Source organism: Protopterus annectens, chromosome 3.part0 (assembly GCF_019279795.1).
Source record: "Protopterus annectens isolate FY-2018-M chromosome 3.part0, PAN1.0, whole genome shotgun sequence".
NCBI classification, from domain to species: domain Eukaryota; kingdom Metazoa; phylum Chordata; order Ceratodontiformes; family Protopteridae; genus Protopterus; species Protopterus annectens.
Window position 1 is genome coordinate 645,362,566 of NC_056731.1, and position 23,392 is coordinate 645,385,957.

The 23,392-nt window shown below is 39.5% G+C and overlaps 1 protein-coding gene across 3 annotated transcripts in view; it reads right to left on the reverse strand.

Annotated features, from left to right (window-relative positions):
- ELMO1 (engulfment and cell motility 1) overlaps nt 1-23,392 on the reverse strand; it is a 3,030,107-nt gene that overhangs the window by 2,757,150 nt on the left and 249,565 nt on the right. Inside the window, exon 1 of one of the 3 annotated variants that reach the window (XM_044065039.1) lies at nt 9,809-9,898. The exons of the other annotated variants lie outside the window; for them this stretch is intronic. The gene's annotated coding sequence lies outside the window, so the exon portion shown is untranslated. Of the gene's footprint in view, nt 1-9,808; nt 9,899-23,392 lie in introns of those variants that run through there. 3 annotated transcript variants of the gene reach the window in all.

The following is a 23,392-nucleotide window of genomic DNA, read 5'->3' on the forward strand; positions in this document are numbered from 1 at the left end:
GCCATTCCCTGTCTGGATCCCATTGTAGTAGGCTACACAAGCTCAGTTTTTTTGCCTTTCTTCAAAGGGACGTCTGCTCTGACAAAACAAGAAGGCTCAGACCCCTGCCAAGATTCAATCAAGGTACCTGGCACCTCTTTTCATACAAGGATTTGAGGAATCTCCTTAGGCCCCTTGGAAATTATTGGCTATAGTTCCCCCTCAACATCCACAGCAGAAGTTTGCAAGACTTCTCAGGATGTGCGAGAAGCTGGTTTTGCACAGTCTTACAGGAAGTCACAGCAGAGAAAACCAAAGGTAATGCGGGGCTGTCATCTTGGTTCTCACTCACCTCAAGAGAGACGCCTGGTGGAGGCTGGACAGCAGCAGACTCAGGCTTAGACTTCTAGGCCTTCTTCTTTAGTAACGGGTGGAACTTGGGGCGTGTGGATTCGGCCATGGTACCCTAGGCCAAATGCTTGAGACATCGATTCTCAAGGTAAATGGAAAGGGAAGAAAGGCAACTATGCAAAGAGTTGGGAACAAAAGCTTGATAGATGGAGCAATGTGATCATGGGACGCACCTAAGCAAAACAGGTACGTATCAAAGGAAATCTGCCTCCTACATGGACACTTCCCTTTCCTGAATGGCATGTAACCCAGTAATAAATAAATGGAAAAGAAAAAAGAACCCCAATGGGGTACTTATCTGTAAAGTATAGCCTTGGTAAAACCAGTACAGCAAACGACCTTCAGACTGACATATGACAACGGCATTCAGACTGGCACAACAAATTTCTGAGTTGGGAGTGTACATACGCTGCCTTTATGCCCTATGCTTGCACAGAAAGCATACGTTTCATGTACAGCGCTCCGTAGATAACAAAGGCTTTGCAATACTGGCCAGATGTTGGGCTATCCTTGGAAACAGATGTTATAAATACTGCAGTAGTGATATGGAAGGACATCAGCATTTACTACTGTTTACAATATACATATATTCATATTGGTTAACCAGGTAGATGGACTGGTTTGTGGACCCCTTTCAACCAGATCTGGGCCAAAAATGCAAAACATTCTACAATACATAAAGTAAGAAATACAGATGCACAACTCATAACATCCATAAATGAACAAATATATATATATATATATATATATATATATATATATATATATATATATATATATATAAACACACAATTGCCTTCATAAATGAAAATATACAATAAAGCATTAGAAAAAAAAAATTATATATATATATATATATATATATATACAGAAACACACACACACAATTGCCTTCATAAATGAACAAATACAATAAAGCATTAGCAAAAAAAAAAAAAACATAAGTATATAATCAACATATACAAGGCATCATATTATACTGGTAGTGTATTACACAAGTATTTAAAGATAGGTTAACAAACCGCAGCAAGTTACCAAAAATTTATAGACTTGTTAGTAAACATGTAATTGGTTAGGTTCGTACAATAAGCAAAATTACATTTGCTTGGAGGGGTTGCTATTACTTACACTCATAGAAAGTATAGTTGTGTAAGAACATACCATAAAAGATGATAAAACAGATCACAGTTGTAGTGATGCTAATTAATGGGTAAGTCCTGCCAAGGGTACAGTCTGTGTGTCTGAGCCTAGACCTGTGCATGACACTACATGCTGGCACATAAGGGACACACATATGGATGGTATCACCACAAGAATGTTCTGCACACAGCAAGTCTAAAGACAAAGTATCCTCAGTTTCAAATTCAAAACCTAAGGAAGAATACATCTAAGAAGAATAATCCAAGGCTCAGATCTTCCTCAGAGGGTGTGTCTCTCTCCCTTTTATGACCGGTACAAGAGTAGACAAGTGAAAGTGGAGTGATTTCAAAGACGAGGGCTTTAAAAAGTCCTTTAGTTAAGTTATGCCACTCCTATTAACAGCCTGTAAAAGCATGGGTAACAGGAGGGGAGATGTACATTTTTTTGGTTTTATCTTCTTTGGGGCACTAAAATGTATACTTATGCTCAGCAAACAGAACTTAAACATACCTCCATGAGGGTACCTGGGACATCCTCATTAACTGATCTGAGGAATACAATCAGGTTTCTTTGATATGACCAGCCCTCGATATCCTTCTGTGGCTTTATCAAATGTCTTTAGAGCAGCTGGACAGGACGTGCTAGCTGCCTATCACTCATCAGCACCCACAGAGATCTCGACAGCAGAAACGGGTCCAGACATCTGGCAATCTGATGGCTTATTAGCCTCAACAGAGATGTCTCACAGATGGAAAAAGAGGCGAGGAGGCTACAGACTTTTTTTTGCCTTTTTTTTTACTTTCTTTTTACTTTTTTCTCACCCGAGAAGGGACATCCAAGGAAGGGGACTCTGGCTGCATCAGCATGGGTGAGGAGCTGTAGACATTAGTTTTCTAAGACAAACAGCTTCAAAGAACAAAGTTTTGTCAGAACATTTTTCAGTATTACTGGCAAGTCCAAAACCAAAAAGATCCTTTGCATGCCTGTCTTTATAAGGGATCTACCAACCACAGTCACTTTTCCCTCTCTTATACGACATAAAAATATAAATTTGTTTATTAAAAAATAATCAGGAAACATAAAGGGTCCCCAATGGGGTAGTATGGGGCTTAGCGTAGGTAGCTGGATTCTTTCCTAGGTCTAACTTACAGAGATTCAAAAAGAGTCTTCCTTTATGGACTGGAGGCAAGAAAGTTCATTAGATATTCATGCCTGTACATCCATTGTGTACCAAGACACAATCTTGTGCATAGGTCTTCGGTCAGACTTGCTTTTGTAGACCAGATGGATGAATGGTGTTCCTTGGCAGGATACTTCCCATCAATTAGCATTACTGCAACAGTGATCTAATGACGAACATCTAAGCCATATAAAGAATACAATCAATTGCTTTAAAAGTTACCTCAGTCATGGAACAGTGTGTGTACACTGGGCTAATGAGCTGTCAACTCCACAACAACAAACATTAGATGAGCCACAAGATTCAATATTAGGACCTTTACTCATTAATATATTTACAAATAAATGTACACAGTCTCTCACCTAGCAAAAACTAATCCAATATGCAAATAACTCAAGGCTAATATTTGCTGCCTCTTCCATCAAACAGCTCCAAAATGGCCTGCAGCATTCCTTTACAAAACCTGAAAATTAGCTGATCAAAACTTCTCCTAAACCGAAATAAAACAAAACTAATGGCATTTTCACCTCCAACCTGATAATCAAACTACAGCAATTTTACAATATTAGGAGGCAATAATACTAGAATTAAGAGCAAAATACAAAACTACTGGTCATAATAACAGACCACAGATTAAGATTCGATCACCCCATCCAAATAAAGCACACAAAAGCTAAAACTGGGAGTTTTCTATAAAGTGAAACCACTCCTCACAAAACATTTATACAAGTTTATGGCTCCAGACCTCTGTAGTCCCTTAGTCCCTTGTATGCCTCATCAATTTTCAGTAACCTACAGTCCTCTCAGCTAGCTAAACTGGAAAAATCGTATAATAAAATTGTAAGGTTTAAAGTAACTACATTACCCAAACACACTGGGTGACACTTTGATCCCTTAAATGGCTGGATTACTCTTAAATTCACTAGCCTTTTCTTATATTAAGACTGTCAACAATGTCCTCTATGCCCCAGACAGATGTCTTGCCATGAGCAAGTTATTAAACTAGTACCCCCCATGAGAACTGGGCTCACTAAACTAACATCTAGTACTTGCTGAAAAATCTAAAAATTATAACAGTAACTTTCTATCCTTTATATACATTACTAAATTATGGAAATCAATCCAAGTAGATACTAGAAATATGTCAGCTACTATTTAAAATATACTTGAAGACATATTTATCAAGCAAATGGTCCTGGGCTTGTTAACCCCATTAAAGACCGATTCTTGTTCTAAATCTTAACCCAAAAATAAAAGTTACAATCCCCATGAAATCATACCAATCAGTATAACAGTACTGCCTCTTTTAAACCCCCATTATTAATTCCTCACATCATGCAGTCAATTCAAACAAATAACATTTATTTCGTAAACTCTTACTATAGTAATCTCCCGGTTATGGATCTCTAGAGAATCTGACTGGAGGAAAACCCTGATTTTCCTACAGTCCAAGTTAACAGCAACAGAAGAGTTAATGATTAGTGGATCTGAACCACATGGGAGATTAATGTCTAGAAGAAACAAACATACTCAGCTCAGCCTCAGATTCTTTATGATGGCATGTCATTGTTGAAGTCTTGACAACTTACCCTCCACAAAACTTAAAGGCCATTTGAAATACACCAAGACCAATACTTGAAATGATTCTGCCTCTGGTCTGTTTCTTTCTAATCAGAGGAGATGCATCCGTGGAGTAACGCGACTTCCCCCTTTCCTCCCTCTTTGTGGAGTAATGCAACTTCCCCCTTTCCTCCCTCTTTGTGAAACGTATATTTGCCCTTAATCGTATGACTGTAACAGTAGCAAAATACCAGTCTCTAGACCCATTAGAGGAGACCTACTCTACGCTAGACCTTCTCTGGGCATAAGCCCTTTTTAAACCAGCTTTACCTCATTTTTTCTGTCTGTCTATCAAAGGCACTGCAAATATCACTCTACTCTTAAATGCTCAGTATCAAGGCAGATTACACATAACATGTGAGGTAATGGTTCTTGCATTGACAAAACACACACTTTTTAAAAACAGCAGACCTACTTTCCATTGTAAACAAGCACCAAATTGATAGAAGTCACAACCATACAGATGGGGGTGGGGGCTGGGAAAGCAAACAGAAGAAAAACAAATGCGAACCAAAGGCAAAACAAAGGATTTATAAGGGGTCAGAAAAGAGTTTACAAAGGGGGCAGAAAAAAGTTGCCAATAAACAAAGATGAGTTGGAATAAAAGGATGCAGTTAATAAGCCATGGCCTAAAGGGAAGTCAAATACAGCTATAACGAAAATAAAATAAAGAACTGCAAATATCTGACGTCAAATTGTTGCAGACAATCTATGAAGGATTCAATATAGTACACAAAAATATGTTGTATTACAGATAAAAAAAATAATAAAGAACCCAGTCTGTTGCAAGCTCAGGTAGAAAGAGAAATCTGGATAAGCATTAAGCAGTACTGAGCATTATGGCTAACAAAGAGGAGAGTTAAATCCTGGGAAATTTCACTTGCCACACTACCAGGTTCTGCAGTTTTAATATTGATGTAATGGACCATGTCAGATCCTGGTGTCACTGTAAATGCCTACAAGACAAGTGTAAATGCCAGCATAAAGAAGCCAGTGCCCAGCAGTAATGCTGGTGCACTAGCAGAGCTGGCATTAGCAAAGCAAAGAGAGGGTCCACCTGGGATAAGCCCAGTATCACTAGCAACATCACAGGATGTCACAGCACAGACAAAAGATCCAATACCAGGATGGCTAGGGTACAAGTGCCTGGTAACCTGGTGGTGAATGACAGCCAAAACAAAATGCAACACTAGTAAAGGCACCACTAGGTACGGAGATGTGGGTTACAAAGAGAGAGAAGTCCACAAAGAAGTTATTACAATGACAGAATGAGTGATGAATGGATCAACAGACAGCCTGCTTGCTAAAAGTCTCAACAAGGATCTCTGCTAGCCTGATATAATCTATGGCAGAAGAGGGGTGGGCCCTAGGTGTAAGTGTGCATCTCCAAAGTTTGCAGAAGGTCCCTCATCAACAGAATATTCAACTGCTGCTGCTGGAAGCTACACATTTTTTTTTCAAACAAGGCTACCAAATACCTTTCATTTTAGTTCTAGTCAAAAGGCGAGATATAGTTTTGAATTTCTAAGCAGATATATATAGCATGAAAAAAATGAATTAATCTCTTTGTTTGGTTGGAAAAAGGAGCAAAAGTTCCTTGTTTCTGTAGACAGAAACTCTTGTCTGGAAGAAAAAGGCAGAATAAGAGTCAGATGGTTCGCTAGACTCTACTACAGAAGATGAGGAGTCTTCTATTAAAGGAAAACTCCACCTCCACCTTCACCTACAGTTTAACTCAACTGTTAGGTTGCTTTTCTTACTACAATATGATTCCAGTACTTTGTAGGTACCTGAAACTTGCTTGTACTTTACAAAACTTAAATGTCCTCACTTTGGTATCAAAGGAAGGGAAAAAAACACCCATTTTTTTAAAGCTCAACTTCTCACATAAGTTGCTGAGGAATACATCTACACATGCATGACATGCCACAGACACAAAAGAAATTTGGAATCAGGAGGTCAGTCTGCTGTAAACAAGACAGATAGGTGTGAAACTGTTTTCCAGGAAGAGAATTTAAACCGATTCACAGCTGCTTCCAATGTAGCCATGCCTTTCGTAGCAAAACAGAGCAATTAGATCAGTCAATGGTTCAATGGCAGTTGTCACCTCTTATGGGAAATTTACACAAACAGCATCACAGTGCTGAAATGCTAATCTTTAAACTTTAAATGTTTGTTGTTTGTACTACTTTACATTTTAAGAATATTTATTTAAATATGTCTGTGACATTTAGAGAAAAGTCTGAAAATATTTTTTCTTGTAAAGTATCAGCACATTTACCAAAGTGTGGGGGGAGGGTCTGTCAATTCATTTTGGACTACAAAAAGATACTTTGAACAAAGGCCTGCAATTTAGCAACTGATTTGGTTGTAGCTGTAAAATTCCTTAGTATCCCTAAAACAAGCACGGAGATGCACACAAATGATGGCCATTCAAAAAATAAAAGAAGCAGTCCTGTTACACACAGTATACAAGATGACAGTGATTGACACTAATCCTATTATATGTAAACGGAATGGGAATACACCACTAGTTCCTAGTGTATAGCATGACTCATATAAAACAGACCTGAAATGAATTATGGGAAAGAGAAAGGCTTGAAGAAAAATAAGATATATCAAGCTTCATTAACAGCCATTTTGCAGAAGACATATCAAAATTCGATAAGAAGCAGTCGGTGATTATGAGGTGTAAAGATAACTCAGAAAACAGAATTAGAGTGAAAAAAGATTTTTTAGTGTTAAGGTGGAGTTTCCCTTTTAAATCAAAAAGATGGGCTCACGTAGCATCCAGTGCATAGAGGAAACCCAAAACAATCAAGCTGTAAAAAAAAAAAAATAATAATAATAAAATAAAATTCTTCTCACATGTGGACCATTTAAGAGTCACGTGAATGGTCTATAATCTTTAAATGAATGACTTTTGCTGTTTTGATATGGTTCTGATGAAGTCCTATCTACTGTAAAGGACAAAAGCTCTTGACCTAAGAAATGATTTGAGAAACACATTTACATGAGCCTATCTTTTTGGTTTAACATTATTTTGGGTTGCATGGTCACATGCTCTCTTTTTAGAGTTTTCTATTAAACTCATTTTTTGAATTACTCCTTCTTAAGGGATAAAAAACTGGAATCTCTGCAAAGGAAATACGACTGACCAATATGGGCATCATCCCAAAACAATAAACAGATTGCTGTATGCCTTTTGACTGGATAGATCAAAAGAAAAAGAGGAAAAAGCAGCTTAACAACAAATAACCAATAAAGATGCTAGAAAAAAGGGACAGAAGCTATAAAGGGAACACAAATCAAAAACTTTTTTTATTCACAATTCTGAAAAAATCTTTAATCAAAATCCAATGCAGGAAACCTCTGGCTTTTGTCTCTAACTTACCAAAGCATGGCAAAGATCTAGAAAGGTAGAACACCCACAGTGCATGAGAGGAAAAATCAACATTTCCCACAGCTTGGGGTAGTTTTATCTGTTGAGTAGTCCTAACACCTGTAGCATTAGCCTTGGCAGTTATAAATTAACGCTCTTATCTGATCCTAACTGTCTGTCTGTTAACATTGATAACAATGCTGCTTTGCTGCAGATTTACAACATAACCTCCACACTCACAAAGTACTAAATCAGAATCACTAATGATTACCAGACAAGACTTGAGCATTCAACACTTTTGTCCATAGAATAGTGCATAGTGCTTCTTAGCTCTACAAATCTAAAAGAAACCATGATCATTTATTAATGAAATAAATCAGGAACTTGAAGGCAAACTATCATCATCTCAGACAAGCATCACATTTTTTTTTATTTAGTTTTTAAATGCCTGCAATATTCAAGTCATGCTTGTTCAATTCCTTAACTACCCTTGTCCCACATGATCCTGACAGTATTGTTTACAATGACAGCTGTCGTCCTTTAACTGGATGCCCTGAACTGCACCACTGTTGCTTGCACTATATGCTGCACTGGTAATGGCGCTTCTCTTGTCAGATATGCACACATCCAAAGCTATTCTTTAGTGTCAGTTTCTACCTATTCAAATAATTTAGCTCAAGTAAGATGTGCCTACTTAACTAAGAAAATTATACTAGCTCTGTATTAAAACATATTTAAATATGTTCACCTGTTTCCCCATAGAAAGGAAGTTGGCTGCTTTCACTTGTAATTTAAACAAAAAGGTATCAGGATCACATTCGGGAGGCCAGTGGAAAAGTGGAGGAGTGAAGTGCACAGTTCAACATCTTCCATTCTGCTAACACTGATTTTGTTAGCTTGAAACAGCAATGACAGAAAGGTGGGGATTGCAAACCAAGTGAAAATAACCCACTGAAAGTCTAATCACTTAAATGTATACAAGCAGATGGCATTCTAGTACAGTCATCAATTATCTGTAAAAGTCTGAGCAGCAATGGGCTTCACAAATTATGGAAGGGAGGAACTGAAGAGGACATCATCAAATCAACTGAACATGCAGTGCTAGAAAGTGTTTATATGTACAATAAAGGAAGCTATTAATTCTAAATGCAGCATTTTTTAGTCTTTTGTTCAGTTTGCTAAGCATCGACATGACAGCTGTTAAGCAAAGGAACATAGCCTAAATTGACGGCATGAAAGTAAGGGCTGTGGGACACCATGAAAAATCTGTGCTTTAAACCTAATATTTCAACTCAAAGTTTTAAATAATACATCCAACTTTTAAAAAAGATGTTTGCTGACATTTTTCTTCTACAAAATACTTTTATCTCACTATGATCACCACCCTAAACAGACAGCATATTTTCTGACTTCTGTGCATGACTGTTAGTGATCAGTTTCTTGCACCCACTTTGCTTCTTACATAAGCAACCTTGTGACATGTCAAACATTTTAAACAGGTGATCGGTCTCGGTGAAATAAAAACATTCTAAATAAAACAGTGATTCCCGCTGTTCAGAGGCACTTCACAACCTTAAGTATAAAGCAAATTATCAACATTAGCTAACTGCTGTATTGCCTATTTAACACTGAGTGCAGTGACTATAATTACAGCACACGCACCAACCCTCTCTAACACACAAACACTTTTCTGTATCTCTATAACCACTTATGTACTAAGACACACACTAAAATATTCTTTTTAACAGCCATTGTAAATTACAGTCCAGAATTATTCCAGCGGCATTTTCAGTAATGGCATTAATGCGAAATTACCACAAGACTACAACTTGAGAGAAAAAAAAACTCATAAAGTTAATATAACGTACATGATTCTTCAGAGAACCGCACCCTACACTTCATTTCTTGACCAGAAACAGTCATCTGCAGAACTGACTAAAGAGAAGAAAAAAGCAGGTCACCATTAATCTACAGGAAATCCTGTCAAAATGTGCACGACAAGAAACAGCACATTTCAAAGTAAAATGTAAACTGTTCTATAATCTGCAATCAACTTAACCAAGCTTTTCTGTTAAATAATATTTCTAGTAACTTACATTTACAGATCAAACTGCAAAGCTTGCTTCTTCCAAAACCTGCACTCTACAAACATTAAAACTGTCACCGAGATTAAGACAAGTACTACTGAACAGTTTAATAAAAGGAAGTAAGCTTACATCACAACAAAGTTGCAAGGAAGCTGCTAGGAGTATCAGCTGCAAAGCGGCAAAAATTGAACAAGTACCTACAGCAGCTGTACCTGGGCCCCAGCAGAGATCACTAACATGCACAAAGTGGTATTCCATAAAGTGCACAATAATACTACCAGACTGCAGTAACAGGGTGCTCTAAAACCTGCACAGATACTAGTATATAGGAACTGAAACGTAGCTCTCCCACATACACACACTAATCTCCATGTAATACAGCCAATTTTTTACATATTTCTTGAACTTATCAGTCCATGTGTTTTAACCAAGCCTCCATTCCTTCCCAATACACTCCTCTATGCAGTTATTCCATTCAATGATGAAAAGGGATAAAAGAATACCTGACCCAGACAAACTGGGTTTGATAAGTGGCATGAGTGACTCCAGTGGCTGGCCTTCGGGAATGGGTATGGTCTGAACTTCTATGTTTCCCTTGAAAGAAGGAGAGGGGATGCAAATGCTGCTGGATGGGTGCAGTTAACTGACCCAGTCACTGCATGTTGGAAGTCTTCATACTCAAAGCATGGGAACATGCACACATATGGAAAGGCACTGTGGCCCCCACAGTAATGTGGGTGATAAGTACCTAACCCCACTTGCTGGGTGGGGGTACATAACACAACCCCCCCCCCCCGAGGACTACCTGTAAGTCAGCTCCTGCAGCTGCCTCTCACTCATGAAGAACGAATGGGCCAGCCAAGGTATAGAAGGGCTGATGGTTAGCAGGCAAGTGGGAGAAAAAATACATTTAATAAAATAATGTTATACTAGGCTAGCAGAGTGTACATGAAGATAGGTTAACAGTGAACAAGCAGCTCAATAGAGCAGTTTAGGCAAGAGCAGATAAGACATGGAATGCCACAACTATGACTACAGGAATTTAGATGAAATAAAGCTGTAGTATTACATGGTCTAAGAATCTTGCCTCAAGTTACACCACCAGGACCATACAAAGGAATGAGGTCTGAATGGAGAGATGAAAAGTCAGCAAGCAAAGGAGAGTAGTAGTGCTAAAACTGAATTCATCCTCAAGTCTTGGTGAGTATCTTCACGAGGTGGACCCTGTTTTCACAAAATCTCACCAAGACGACACTCATATATAAACTGTATTTATATAGCATATATCATGGACAGAAGTAGGTCAAAAACTACAAAAATAGCTGGGTACACAAGGCCCAGGATAAGAAAGTGCCCGATCCTGGTAGGCACACTGGTGCCAGGACTAGAAAAGACGACTGTGTAAAATCCTCAAAATACAGAAATATTCCTACATCGGGGCCAGGCCAGGCCCAGAGGGAGGATGGCCCCCCTGTTGTAGAAGGAAGTAGCAGTCCACAAAAAATCACAAAAATTGACAGGCCAAAGAAGAGCCATAAAGACGATAAAGTGGACTATTGAGGATAAGGAAGAAATTATGTGTTGTTACTATTATGCAAACAATCTAGAATTTCCAGACACAAAATATACAAAACGATTATGAGAGAAGTTAGAGGAAAGAAAAATATTTCTGCAAGAAAAACTGTCAGAAGCTTCAAATGAAAATTTGTGTTCATTAATCCAACAGATTTGTGAAAAACAGTATAGAGATCAAGAAACCTTGATCTGTTTGGAAAAAGAAGCATCTGAGGAAGTGCAAAGATATAAACAACAAAACCAAGAGATAATTTGAAAAGTATAAATAAGAAATATGGACATGGGAAAGAGAGAGATTTGATATGGTACAATACTTATGCAAAGGAGAAAGCCAAATTAATCAATGTAAAGAAGAGCCCCAAAGATATTTGAAGAGAAATACAAAGGCATCCAGATATGGAAAATTTCACAATAAAAAAAATATTACAAAGATGGAACACAGAAAAGAAGACCAGTAAAGCAGAAGTTAAAAGAAGTTATGGAGTGCCTGCAAAGTGAAGGATTTGATGTAGAAGGTCTAACACATGTTATATCACAGCAGGATGGAGCGAGTCCCCAAAGCAGGGAGAAACAGGAAGATCAGGAAACATCTGAAGAAGAAATATGGATATGGGAAAGAAAGAGAGATTTAATATGGTGTAATATTTATGCACAGGAGAAAGCAAAACTAACCAATACAAAAAGACCAGCACCAACGATATTTGAAGAGACATACAGACAAAGGAATCTGGACATGGAAACCTTTACAATACAAAAAATAAGAAGACAAAGAGGAAAAGTAGAAAAGGAGATTTGTAATGCAGAAGTTAAAGAAACAGAAACTGAGGTTATGGAGTACCTGCAAAATGAAGGAGTTAGTGTAGAAAATCTAATTCAGAAAGCACCACAACAGGATACAGTAATGGATATCCAAATTAAAGGGAAACCAGTGGAACAGGAAGCAATTGGTCAGGTGCCGTATGAAGATAATTTGGAGCCTTCCACAGGAAACCAGTATAAACGTTAACGTGAAGCTAGACAGCAAGGGAAAGAACAGTAAACTGTGGAAACTCTGATGCAGTCAATGTTGAGGAGTCATAGGCCAGTGAGTTCCCATATGATAGAGCAACGGATGGCACAGGATGAAATTGATGAGACTGTGTCACAGGAAGATGCTATAGAACCTTCTCTAGAATGCCCACAGGAATTGGAAAACAAGGGATGTGCCCTCAGTTTGGAAGAAAATGAGCTAAGAGAAGAATCACTTGATTTAATAGACATGGACAGATATCACAATCAATGAAAGAAATAGACTACGAAGGTTAATAAAACCCAAAAAGTCACAAGTCTGATAAAACAAATGAACACAGTAATTAGGACTGTTCATAGAGATTCATGCAATATAACAGAAGTAAACATGATATATCACTGTGCAGCTAAATTAATAACTGAAAGTTCTACTATAAGAAAATAGGGTAGTGAGGGAAAGGAAGGGGAGAAATCAAATACCATCATGGAACATCGAATAGAGAAAATTATAAAGCAAGACAAGAAATGTCACTGTTAGAAGACTACAGAAGAGCTAATAAATCAATAAAAATACCAAGAAAGATAGATGTGATAAAAGTGATGCGCAATATTAGAACAGATCAAGATCTATCATGCACTACTGCAAATAATAAACTAAAAATTTCAGCACAAGCAGAAAAACTTAAGATACGAAGATAAATATAAAGGAAAAGTGCAAAATAAGCATTTATTGATGACCCAAAAATTTTTACAGAGAACTGGGAAACAAGGTAAAAGTAACTGAAAGACCGCCAAAAAAAGAAGAAATAGATACATTCTGGAGAAGTATCTATGAAGATCCTGTGGAACATAATAAAGATGCTAAATGGACAGAAGAAATAAAAGAAAGAATAAGAAGTTTAAAGGTACAGGATATGAACTGGGATGAAGTAACAGCTAGAGAGACAAACAAAGTTAAGAAAAGCCTCTAATTGGAAAACCCCAGGCCTAGATGCAGTATCTAACTTCTGGTTAAAGGCATTAATATCTTTACACAAATATTTAGCCATGAATAAGAACTATTTATATGCGCACCCAGAACATACACCACCTTGGCTAACAACAGGCAAAACAATGCTCCTACTTAAGAGTGAACCTGCAAGCTACCCTAAAAATTACAGGCTAATAACTTGCCTTCTGACGACATATAAACTATACATGGGAATTGATGCAGACAGAGTTTATAGGCATTTAGAAGAAAACTCAATTATGGCAGTAGAACAAAAGAGAAATAAAAGAAAGTCATATGGAACAAAGGATCATTTGTTGTTAAATAACGTTATAGTGGAGAACTGTAAAAAGGGAAAGAATCTAAGTATGGCATGGATTGACTATAAAAAAGCATTTGATAGTATCCCGCATTCATGGATAAAAGAGTGTTAAAAATGTACAAGATACACTTCACACCGACTGACTACATGACAGTGACCATGAAAGAGTGGCAGACCACTTTGTAATTAAGCCATGATAAAGGACAAATTGTTATCCCAGGGATAAAAATTCAAAGGGGGATATTTCAGGGTGACTCTCTGTCACCGTTACTTTTCTGCCTTGCCCTTAATCCATTAAGCTCTTTACTCAACAGCTTAGGCCATTGGCTATAATTTGGCTCCTAGAAAACAACAAAGTGTAAAGACTTCTCACCTCCTCTTTGTCAATGATTTAGAACTGTACACCTCATCAAATGAGGAACTGAAAGCACAAAGTACAGTTTTGTACCTACCATAAATGTAGATGTTCGAGGATCCACATTGCTGCAGTCCTAACTATTGGGTAGTCCGCTGTCCAGTCGGCCCGAATACCAAAGTATATGGCTGACGTCGGTCACGGCGCATTAGACTGACGTCAGTACGTCAGGGTACTAATGCGCATGACCGACGTCATATCCTCAGTCTTTTCTTGCCCCAGATGTCAGAAGACCCTAAAAAGACAAGGCCAAAACCAAAACACACCAAATATACCTGCACCAAAAACATATACAATATATACAAAGGTACCAGAATATAATCTCACCTACACAACCACCCCTAAACACAGAGGGGAAGGAGGGAGGGTAAATTGGACTGCAGCAATGTGGATCCTCGAACATCTACATTTATGGTAGGTACAAAACTGTACTATGTTCTTCATTCCACATTGCTGCAGTCCTAACTATTGGGTAGAATCCCAAAGCAGAGGTAAGGGAGGCTGGCAAATCATAAGGAAGCAGGAGCTGATAACATGCCTTGCAAAATAGCTGTGGCAAAACCAGCCCTAGACTTAGAGTAGAGAGGAAGGTGGTAATGCTTAGAGAAAGTATGCACTGAACTCCAAGTAGCTGCCTCCAAAATATCCTTAGTTGCCACCCCCCTTAGAAATGCTGTTGAAGTGGCAGTAGCCCTAGTGGAATGAGGCCTAATCCCAGCTGGAATCTCTTTGCCATGATGGGAATAACAAAATGCAATGCAAAACCCAATCCACCTAGAAATAGTTTGTTTTGACACAGGCTTGCCCTGCGAACTCAAAGCAAAAGAAACAAACAACTGCTGAGACTTTCTAAAATCCTTAGTCCTGCTTAAATAATAACGCAATTGCCTGTGTACATCTAAAGTGTGCAAAATCTTTTCCCCTTTATTTTGGGGATCTGCATAGAAAGTAGGCAAATGAATAGTTTGGTTTAAAGCCACACTGGAAACCACCTTAGGCATAAAGGAAGGATTAGTACGTAATGATACCCTATCCTTATGAAAAATCAAAAGAGGCTCAACCGCCATAAGGGCCTGTAACTCAGAAACCCTTCTTGCAGAAGTAATGGCCAACAAAAAAGCAGTCTTCCATGACAAGTATTTCAGGTCAGCAGTAGCTGCAGGCTCAAAAGGTTGTAGAGTAAGTTTCTCCAACACAAAATTGAGATCCCAAGCAGGAGTAGGAGCTCACGTGGGGTCTTATATTCTTTGCCCCCTAAGAAATTGCTTGAATAAAGGATGTGAAAACAATGGTGGGTCACAATCATAGTGAGCTGAAATTGCTGCAGCATGAATCTTAATGGAAGAGAAAGACAAACCTTTGTCCAATAACTCAGTAAGATATTGAAGAGCCACACTCAAATTAGGCTCAAATCTCCAAATTCTGTGCTGCAGTCCAAAATAAAAATCTCTTCCATTTTTCTGCATACACTTTCCTTGTACTAGGTCTTCTGGCTTCCATAATCACATTTAAAACCTGTTGAGGAAGTTGAGACCTGCTGTCTTTCAAAACAGAATATGCCAGGCTGTTAGATGAAGAGTTTGAAGCTTGACATTGAGCAGATGACCGTCCCTCTGAGACAATAGGTGTGGAATCAAGGGTAAAGGCCATGGAGGCTTCCTTACCAGACTCCTCAGTAATGGGTACCAGTGCTGCCGAGGCCAATCTGGAGCTATTAAAATCATCCTTGGCTTGTCTTGTCTGACCTTTAGAAGCACCTTTGGGAGAAGAGGCAGAGGTGGAAAAGCATACACATGAAGATTTTTCCAACTGAAAGAAAGAGCATCCACTTTCCAAGCTGTGTGATGAAATCCCTTCGTGCAAAACTTTGGCAGCTGGTGGTTTAGTGGAGAAGCGAACAGATCTATGTCTGGAGTTCCCCATGACACTGTCAATTTTGAAATACATGAAGATCCAGTTTCCACTGTGGGGATCCATGATTTGTCTGCTTAACACATCTGCTAAGGAGTTCTGTGCTCCCGGCAGAAACCTTGCCTGAAGAGTTAGTTGCAAGCTGAGCGCAGTCTCCCATAAAATCATTGCTTGCCTGCACAATGGGTAAGAATGTGTTCCCCCTTGTTTGTTGATGTACCACATGACAGTTGTGTTGTCTGTTAGAATCAACACCTGCCCTGGAAGAAGTAACTCCTTGAAAGCCATTAATGCAAACTGGACTGCTAACATCTCTTTCATGTTGATATGTAGATGCTGTAGTCTGGCAGGCCACTTGTCTTGTATCCATTTTCCATCTAGATGAGCTCCGCAAGCAATGTCTGAGGCATCTGTCGTTAGAATCTGACTTGCCTCTGGCCGGGTCACAGAGAGTCCCTTGTTTAGGTGACATTCCTGAGCCCACCACAAAAATTCCTTTTAAATGCAAGGTATTATTTGAATGACAGTGTCCAAATCCTGGCAGTGCTGTGTCCATAGATTTTGAGATACCATTGTAGCTTCCTCATATGCAGTTTGGCATTGGGAAGCACCAGAATACAAGATGCCATGAACCCTAAGGCTTGAAGGACTGTCCTTGCAGTCAGCCCGGACTGAAGAGCTAATTGATGGAAGTAACTGGAAAGATTCTTTTGTTTGTCCGGGGTTAGAAAGGCCATCTGGGCTGCTGTATTCAGTCTCACACCCAGAAAGCACATGTCTTGAGAGGGTACTAGACTGGACTTTATTTCGCTCACAGAATACCCTAGGCATCTTAGCACTGCTATGACATATTCCAAATGCTGTAGAAGGTCTTCCTTTTCTTGAGCCAGAATCAGGCAGTCGCCCAAGTAAGGATAGATTTGAATTCCTTTTAGCCTGAAGTAAGCTATCACTGGAGCCAGAACCTTTGTGAATACTCTGGGCAGTAGATAAGCCAAAGGGCAATGCAGAGAACTGATAATGAGAATTTCCAGCTTGAAAACGCAGATACTTTCTGCAACTTAGTCTTATAGGCACATGAAGGTAAGCTTCCTTGAGATCTAAAGTTACCATCCAGTGATCTTTGCCCAGTAGAGGTAAAAGCTGTTGTAACGTCAACATTTTGAACTTTGGAATGTCCAGATAAGTGTTGAGGATAGATAAATCCAAAATTGGTCTCCACGTGTTCCCCTTCTTTGGTACTAGGAACAGGCGAGAATAAAATCCTAGGCCCCTTTCTGGCACAGGAACTGACTGAATGGCTCCTATTTGGAGTAACAGAGAAATTTGTCTGCAGCCTCTGTTCTTTGTAAAGGAGGAATGTCTGGCATGCCTTTGAAAGGAGGCAAGGTATGGAAATAAAACCTGTAACCATGGTGAATGATATCCAGAACCCATTTGTCTTGGGTAATTAAATCCCAATTTTCTTTGAAAAGAGACAGTCTTCCTCCTAGAGGTGCCGCCAGGCGAGAAGGTACTGGCAGCTGAAAAGGCAGGTCATTGGGTCTGCTTACGAAAGGACTGACCCCTGCCCTCACCAGAAGTCTGAGCAGGTGAACTCCCTGTCCTAGGCCTAAAAGAACCTTGAGCTCTGCCCCTACCACGTCTAGAACTACCCCTAGACTGGGAATCATAAGCAGGATAAGTACATCCCTTAGCAGGCCAATTTCTACTAAACTTCGGAGGCTGCACCTGCAAAAAATCCTTAACAGTTTGCATAGACTTAGCCTTGTCCTCCATTTTCTTTAAAACTGCTTCCACAGGCGAACCAAACAACACATCAGACTGTAAAGGAGCATCCAAAATCGTTGTCTTAACATGCTCAGCTAAGTTCTGATCTCTCAACCAGGCGTGCCTACGAAGAACAGAACCAGTGGCAGCCACCCTGGAGGAGGCCTGCACAGCATCAAAACCACATTGCAAAGAATGTTTACCCACTTGTTCAGACACATGAACTAAATCCTGCAACTCTTTACACTCAATACCTTCCGCCAGAGCATCCACCTTAGATTTCAACTGTGAAAGAAGATAATTCTGATATTTTAACATGTGAAACTGACAATTCAACGCCCTCATGGCTAAAGTGGAAGTATACACTTTCTTTCCCCATCTATCCAAAGCCCTTGCCTCTTTATCAGGAGGGACAGGATTTTTAACAACTGAGGCCTTCACACCTTTAGGCCCCTGAGAGACAGTTTCGGGTCTGCCCTAGGACTCTTAAAAGATACTTATGAGCGTCAGGCACCCTATAATACCTATCCGGTTTAACTGGGGCAGGAGGCAAAGAATCAGGATTCAGGAAGCCTCTGCAAAAACATCTTCCACCACATTCAAAACAGGAGGTATAGCTAAAGGCCTATGCTGGGGTAAAAACAAGAATTCCCTAAGCCTTTTCCTGGAATCAGAGAAATCTTGCCCTTCCCATTTAAAATGCTCCCTCATGGAATGCAGAGTCTCTGAAAATGAAAAATCCTCAGGAGGAGAAGCTGAAGGAGTAGAATCATCCACATCAGAATCAGAATAAGGAGGGTACTCCTGCAAGTCTTCAGCCAAAGACTCAGAAGCCTCCGAGCATTGCTCAAAACTCTCAAACTCAGGTTCCACCCTAGGCCTCTTATCAGGAGGGGGCATAGAACCCCTTATCATAGTAATCAAATCCTCTGCCATTTTAAGCATATGTTTCTTAGGCAAAGACCCTGAGGCACTAGGAGAAACCCCCACTGAAGCAAAACTTGGCCTGCCCTTCAAAGAAGCCTTGGAAACAGAAGGGGAGGCTCTAACCACCTTAGGAAGAGAAGGAAGAACAGCCACCTGAGAAGCCCCCTCAGCCTGGCCTACTTCCTGAGAGGATACATCCTGTAACAGTAAAGTCTCTCCCTGAGACTCCAAAGAAACACCTGGCAAAACCTCCGCTCCACTGAGCCTCTAAAGAACCGACGCCTGGGACTGTCGGTTCTTCCACTCTAGGCTTTGCTGCTTTGTCCTTGCGCTTTTAGCGAAGCGGCCGGAGCATCCGACGGCATTTTATAATTACAACGCTTCCCAAACACTAACCTGGCACAGTCTAACCTTCTCTTAATAGTGCGTTTGTTAAATCTAGCACAAGAGCGCATCCAACAACGCCGTGCTCAGGCCCTAAACAAGGTATACACAAAGTATGGTAATCCCTATGAGGTATCTGTTTCCCACAAGAAATACAGTTATTCACTTTTTCTGACATCCGTTAAATACTGAGGCAAGAAAAACCAAAATATTCCCAACGGGTACTTAGCCAACTTTGATTCGGTCTGAAACTCTGACTTCAGAAACTTTCAGAACGCCAACCTGCACTCGCAAAATTGCTTCTGCATCGGACCATGCGGCAAAAAAGACTGAGGATATGACGTCGGTCATGCGCATTAGTACCCTGACGTACTGACGTCAGTCTAATGCGCCGTGACCGACGTCAGCCATATACTTTGGTATTCGGGCCGACTGGACAGCGGACTACCCAATAGTTAGGACTGCAGCAATGTGGAATGAAGAACATCTGCAAATTGGCAAAACTTTTTCAGATGATATAAGGATGTCATCTGGTCTTGATAAATGTGCAAAAGCAGCATTTAAAGCAGAAAAACTGCAATGCCAGGAAAACATCAGTTTGGGACAAGAATGTGATATAAAAGAACTTGAGCAAGAAGGAGTGTATAAATATTTGGGAACTGATAACGGCTCAACAATAAAACATGGACAAATGTGAATAAAACTTAGTAAGGAATACTTCAGAATACTTAAATTAATCCTGAAAACAGCACTGACATCTAGGAATAAAATCTAAGCTATAAACCAATTTGCTCTTCCTGTCCTAACTTACAGTTTTGGAGTGACTGACTGGCCCCAAAACATGTTGGACAGATTAGATAGGAAAACAAGTAGGGTGCTTCATGCTCACTAAATGATTTATAAAAATCAGTACATACCAAGATTATATATTCCCCGTTCTGAAGGAGGGATGGGCCTCCTTGAAAGTGATTATATGTGTAGATCTGCAGTTGTGGAACTCCATACACTTGCTGACCTCACAAGACCCAAACGTACTGAAAGTTTTGAAACATGAGGAAAATAAATCTAAAATGACTTCTCTGCTTAACCTTGCAGAAAATTATCAGCGTCAAGCAGGAATGGAAATCAGGAAAAAAATGAATGTGCCAAAAAACAAAAGAAAGAATATAAGGTGAAGGATCAGATGAGAAGGGAAGAAATATGGAAAGCGCATAAATATAGTTGCGAGTATAGAAAACTTCTGGAAGAACCTCATGTTGATCAGGAACAAACACAGGAATGGTTAATGAGAGGCAAATTCAAACCAAGAGATGAAAGGTTAACTGCTGGCAGCCCAAGATGGTGGGCTGCATAGACAGTGGTTTACAAAGTCCATTGAACATGTGGGAGAAAAAGACAAATGTAGGTTTTGTAAAACCAAATTGGAAACAGCTGCACACCTCATTGCTGGTTGCAACATACTAATGGCAGAAGGACTGTATACTGAAAGGCACAATAATGTGGCGAGATTGTTGCACTGGGGATTGTGCAAACATTATGGTACTGATGTGGCTGAAAAACACTGGAAACATGAGCCACAAAGCACCATAGAAAATGAAGACGTCTACATCACATGGGATCATCCATTACCAACAGTTCAAAAGAAAGATGCTAGAAAACTGTATATCGTGGTCCAAGAAAAGAAGACAAGAGTAGCATTGATCACTGACTTTGCCACACCTAGTGACTACAGCGTCTTGCATACAGAGAGACACAAAGTCATAAAATATCAGGATCTGCAAGCAGAAATGAGAATATGTTACCAATACATGTAACTCCATACGAACTGCAGGAGGAGTCATTACTGGGCACATTGCAAGTGCTGCGAAGAGCACTGTTGGCTGACATCAAAGACTGAAACAATACTAATTTTATGAACTTTAATCATACTTAGGAATGGGGTCCAGTCCCCATCATGGTATTAGAAACCCAAAAGACTTGGAGAAATTAAAAAAGGAAAGTAGAGAGTTTCAAGTCATCAGAAGAAAAAAAATAAAAGCCAATGTGAAGAATAGGAAAGGGGGAAATAATTGTCATACTGTGAAAGACAGTGTTTATTTCCATAAGCAGCAAAAAAGACAAACAGTGAAAAAGATAGGGAGGTAAATGCAGTGACTCACTATTAGATTGAAGCATGTTAAAGTCAACAGCTAAATAAGAACAATTTAACATACTACAACATTATTAACATCACATAGTACTTGGAATATATAACAGGAATGCCGCCATTACAGATCCAGTAATGAAAACCTTAAGAACAGTGCTACTAACCTCTGAGTCAATGGCACTTGGAAGGACTCCCTAGTGCCACTCCCAATATACTAAAGAGACTGTCTCCATTAACACAAAGCCTGTGGGGTTAGTGGCTGCTGTGAAAGCATCTACACATGTAATTCGCACACCGTCAGTGCTTTGTCCCCACTAAAGCCTTCACCCCTCAAGGACTGATCAAAGAACACACTTAGTTTCTGAGAGGTGTCAGTACAGCTCTCCAGTTATACCTCCTTATCCCCATCACATCCTTTAACAAGTCATGCGCATCAATGAAGTCAGAATGTCAATGTCAGTTCTGGACAACTTCTCTCCAATGGTCCAGCATCTTCCCTTATATTTACTCACCTTTTCATCTGATGTAAATTTCTCTTTGATTTCATCAGCATCTGTTTTTCATTACTGTATGTACTCCAAAGCTCAATCCAATCATACTAAACAGCAAACCTATAACAAGCATTAAATAGGAAACTTTGTATACATTTTCAGTACTTTTTATTTTTTCTGTTTTTAAGAAGTTGCAATAACTCCAAGTCAGTCAGTCAGTCTGTTCTTGCCTGTCAAACATGGTGATGCATAGAGTTTGACATAAAGGGAAACATAATTCAGTATGTAAATCTAACAATGCAATGCTGTTCTATAAATCACAAGCAGGACTTGTGCAGTCTTGTATGGAACACTACCTAACAAGCTTTGACAAAGCTATACCTAGATATACACTCGTGTGCGTGTTACAAAATGTGCAAATACACACATTATATATTTACAAAAGTACATGAAATGATATTTAACACAGTAACATACTCACCCAGGTATACAGTGCCTTCTCTGTGGAATCTGCATGGGTTTTTATTGAGACTAGGGTCTCCATTTTTTTCCATGTGAGGTAGCAGTTCACTGAAATACCTAAAGGTATGCACCTGGACATTTTACAATGGACCACTGTCAAATTAAGGATTGCCTACCAGCCTCATAAACATTGTCTGCTGTTATAGCAACCTGAATATTGCAAAATGGGCACTGATGAATGAAGGAACAAATGGAAGATTCTTTAAGGGGATGAAATGAAAATTCATGCTGCTTGATACAGCCTGCAAACTTCTCAGTTACAGGCATTTTTGGTTTGATCAGTGTCCTGTACCCCATTGGACCATTTGTTAAGGGTACTAACTAAATGGCCAACAGCTTGCTCTACTTCCTTAGGGGTGGAACTCCCATCCCTGTGTGTCCAGCTCCCCAGCAGAAAGTAGGAGTATGAAACAAAGTCATCTTCCAAATATTACATGAAAGTCAGCAGTCTTTAACAGTACCTAAAAGTAGATGTAGTGTGCACAATGCATTGACAGTAGAAAATCTGTTGGGAGTCTTACAGCAGTAAGAGAAATTTAGCCACCCATGCAGTTGATGGTCCATGCTCTCCATGCTCTCCTTTCAAATCCCAGATCTCCTTTCGAAATTAATTTATAAGGGGCATGGTTAATGTGTGATGGATGGGGATGCAGGATGGCATGATTGCTATCTGACACAGGATGACAAAAAAAGAGGAAAAAACAAGTACAGCTGTGTAGACCACTTTCCTTAATATTAAATGCTTGACTATGATTATTGTTGCAGTCAAAACTTTGGTTCTCTGCCACAATCAAGAGTCTCACATCCACCGTGACTTTCAGAGATGAGCTCCCTTGTCCCATAAAGATGATGTCTCCTTCCTTAACGTGTCTTTATATACCTGGTAGATGGCATCTGACAGCATAATCTCTGGCCTTTTCTTACGTCTAATCAGATCTACACCTAAATAACAGTGTTAACATTAGGAAATTCCACATGGAAGAGTGTCATCTGAATATTCCAAGCACTCCTGAGGAGCCTGAACAAGGAGGAGAAAGGGATAAAGGAATAAGGATAAGGGAAAGAGGAGTGGGTACCTGCCCCCACCACACAGTGCTCAAGTAACAGAGGGGGTGGAGGGATTCTAAACTGCAA